The sequence below is a fragment of the Moschus berezovskii genome, chromosome 28, assembly GCF_049115385.1.
Source record: "Moschus berezovskii isolate FMDL1 chromosome 28, NW_MosBer_1.0, whole genome shotgun sequence".
In the NCBI taxonomy this organism is placed as follows: domain Eukaryota; kingdom Metazoa; phylum Chordata; class Mammalia; order Artiodactyla; family Moschidae; genus Moschus; species Moschus berezovskii.
Genome location: NC_142487.1, coordinates 28467559 through 28471429, shown reverse-complemented (window position 1 = coordinate 28471429; position 3871 = coordinate 28467559). Strand labels below are relative to the sequence as shown.

The following is a 3871-nucleotide window of genomic DNA, read 5'->3' as shown; positions in this document are numbered from 1 at the left end:
GCTAAGGTCCATGGGATTGCAAAGAGTCGGACAACTTTTGCTTCAGTTGAAGCAACTTAGCATGCATTAGTGTGTGTCTAGCTCTTTAAGTGGTGGCACTTGGATTTAAACTAGCCTTGAGCCCTTGTCCAATATAGCATAGTAGAGGACAGCTGAGAGGAGCAGAAATCGGCTGTTCAGGGCATATGTTACAGTGGCAGGAGTGAAATGTAAGTGCAGGTCGTTATCATCATTGTTCTTTAGTCCCTAAGTCCCGTCCAACTCTTGTGACTCCATGGACATAGCCCACCAGACTCCTCTGTCCATGTGATTTTCTAGGCAAGAATACTGGAGTGGGTTGCCATTTCACCAGGGGACCTTCCCAACCCAAGGATTGAACATGAATCTCATGCATTGGTAGATGGATTCTTTACCAGTGAGCCACTCAGTTCAGTTCAGTCGCTCAGTCACATCTGATTCTTTGCACTTCAGGTTTCCCTATCCATCACCAACTTCCCTATCCAGCAAGTTTGAGCTTGCTCAAACTCACGTTCATTGAGTTGGTGATGCCATCCAACCATCTCATCCTCTGTCGTCCCCTTCTCCTGCCTTCAATCTTTCCCAGCATCAGGGTCTTTTCCAATGAGTCAGTTTCTTTGCATCAGGTTGCCAAAGTATTAGAGTTTCAGCTTCAGCTCTTCCAGTGAATATTCAGGACTGTTTTCCTTTAGGATTTATTGGTTTGATCTCCTCGCAGTCTAAGGGACTGAGGCACTCGGAAGCCCATAAGAACAAGTGGTAGAATATTATTAGGCTGAACACATAGGGACTGAAAAATCGTGTACCTGAGTCAATCAGATGGCTTCAGAATGACTGCCTAGGAGAGCAGAGAACAGTAAACTGAAGTCATGATGTGAACTGAGATCTAAACCCTTTCCAAAGAGAATTTTTGATTTAACTTATCACACTCATAATGACTAATTAAATGTCTCTTCACCCCATCGGTCACGGATTTTGCTTTGTGTTTTAGATATTTGAAATACAACTCTACTCTGATTCTAGACGAAAAGGAATGGGAATGACAGTAACACACAAGGTTGCACCTCTCATATTGTCACGTGACTACAGCAGTCTCATATCTGAAGCTCAAGGAGGAAACAGCTGTGTTCCAAAACACCTACATGTGCAGGTCCAAAACTGAAGTTTGTTTAAACTGCCACATTCACTTCAAAGCCCATCCATCTCCTTCAGCGTCCAAAGATTAAGCGCATGTTCTGCTTAGTTGTATAATAAAGTGGTAAACACACTGCACCACTGACATCACAGGACAGTTGCCTACAAAACTAGACTTCTGACACTGGGCCCCAGCCTCACTTTCTCACAGGTCGTCATCTTCATCAGGGAGAGCAGTTGTCTGCTGCTGCTGCTGCTGCTGAGTCGCTTCAGTCGCGTCCGACTCTGTGCGACCCCATAGACGGCAGCCCACCAGGCTCCCCCCGTCCCTGGGATTCTCCAGGCAAGAACACTGGAGTGGACTGCCATTGCCTTCTCTGAGTTGTCTGAGTAACCTCTAAATCGTGCTCAAACTGTGCTGCCAAGACTGGGTCCGTGACTACCTCTGGCAGGGCACGAGCAGGCATGGCAACAAACTCCAAGTTAGGGTCTCCAATCAGTTTTCTAGCAAGCCAGAGGAAGGGCTTTTCAAAGTTATAGTTACTTTTGGCAGAAATGTCATAGTACTGAAGAGTCTTCTTTTGGTGGAAGGCAGCTGACTTTGCTTTAACTTTTCTGTCCTTAATATCCACTTTGTTGCCACACAACACAATCGGGATGTTCTCACACACTCGTACCAGATCTCTATGCCAGTTAGGCACATTCTTGTAAGTAACTCTCAAACATTATAATGGCACATTGGGCTTGTATATAATAGCCATCTCTCAGTCCACCAAATTTCTCCTGACCAGCTGTATCCCACACATTGAACTTAATCTGTCCTCAGTTGGTATGGAACACAAGAGGATGGACCTCAGCACCCAAGGTAGCTACATACTTCTCAAATTTACCAGTCACATGACGTTTCACGAATGTGGTTTTTCCAATACCACCATCACAAGTTTGAATTGAACTTGGGGTTCTCCTTGGGCAGCCATTGCGACGTTACTTGCAGAAGCGTCTCCGCGCCTGTCTAACTGAGGGCTGGAAAGATGGCGGAAGCCCGGGTCAAATGCCCGGACACGCAGCGGCCGCCTGCGCGCGCCGACGGAGGGCAGGGCACCGGCGGCGCGGCGCTCCCACGCAGCCGACGCACGCGTGCACGCAGGCCGCGCAGGCTTCGGCGTCGCACCCGTCCGCCTGCAGCCTCGGCAGCGGCTCGCGGCGCAGCGGGCGTGGGAGGCGATGGCGTCGGGCTGACTTGCTGGCTTTTTCAAAGGCTGTATCCTCAACCCAGAATACAAAAGCGATTAATGAGTATGTATTGAATGTCGCAAACCCTTTTCCTCTTGACATTCTCTGACATCTACATGCAGGTTTCCCTCCCAGCGCACTGGCTGCTGCTCTTCAGCCTATGTGCTTTACTTTCTCCTTGACGTTCCAGTGTTTCTCGAGGATCTACCCTTAACGCACATGGAAATCTACTATACTTATACCGTTGAGGCTATAAGGTCCGTCTAGTGGTATTCACTATCCTATAACTATTGCCTCCCCAGTCTCTAGTTCATTTAAAATTTCTCTTCTGAGCATCATAGCTGTATGTTTAACTGTCTTCTAGCAAACTCTGTTTTGGAATCCTATGGACACCACAAATGCAACAAGTCTACTATGACGCAACTTAGCCCCCATATTCGAACATTTGTGTTTTTGGAATAAAACATTTTATTCCAAAGGGAGGGTCTAGAGCTTTCATCATATGCTCTAAAAGTTCCATGGCCGAGAAAAGTTCAGAACGAGTGTGCATTCTTCCTAAGAAACAGTGCTTTCCTGTGAATCCCAATCCCAGGGGTTAGGGCAGATTCTTGTGTGCAGGCAAAGAAATGTTGGCCATTGCAAGATTTCTCACCATACTCTCTTGCTCCTTGTGAGAGTACTGTAATTATTTGGTCTACATATATGGCAACCTGCTTTGCTCTGTTATCATTCAACACTTGCCTAAGCTCTGTTCTGCTTTTAGGACCTGCCTTCCTGTTGGTTTGTTTCAGGCTACTGTCTTAAGATAGCCGAGAACCGAGATGTGAACAAACATATCCCAGGATATAAAATAAGAGGAAGAAATTTGATGGAAGTCAGAATAGGCAGCTGTGTCTAATCACATAGGAATGAGAGTGAGAAATGAGAATAGGTAATGATTAGGAGGTAACTGGTAATTTCTGAGTAAATAATTTGAGAGGAATTGTGCGGAAGACAGACTACAAGTGACAAAAAGAAAATAGGTAATGAAGAGAGTGTGAAGGTGCTAGAAAAAGCAACAGTGGAATACATGACCGTGGGACTGAAACTGAGAAATGAAGGACTCAAAAATATGGAGAAAGGGATTAGAGCGTTTGATGGAGAAGGTCACGTTCAGGAGCAAGGTCGTGAGAGAGGTGAGAGCAGAAAACAGTTAAAGAAGGTGGGAAGCAGAGGCAAAATCATGTGTTTGACATTGTCTTCAGTGATACTAAGTTGAAGTGTTTTTATTTTCATGGGTAGGTTAGCAGTTCAGTTCAGTCGCTCTATCGTGTCCGACTCTCTGCGACCCCATGAATCACAGCACGCCAGGCCTCCCTGTCCATCACCAACTCCCGGAGTTCACTCAAACTCATGTCCACAGAGTCAGTGATGCCATCCAGCCATCTCATTCTTGGTCGTCCCCTTCTCCTCCCGCCCCCAACCTTTCCCAGCATCAGAGTCTTTT

At 46.4% G+C, this 3871-nt stretch overlaps 1 pseudogene; it reads right to left on the bottom strand.

The window, feature by feature from the left end:
* Positions 1-1357: 1357 nt before the first annotated feature.
* On the bottom strand, positions 1358-2135 carry LOC129549641 (GTP-binding nuclear protein Ran-like; annotated as a pseudogene).
* Between the last annotated feature and the right edge of the window lie 1736 nt (positions 2136-3871).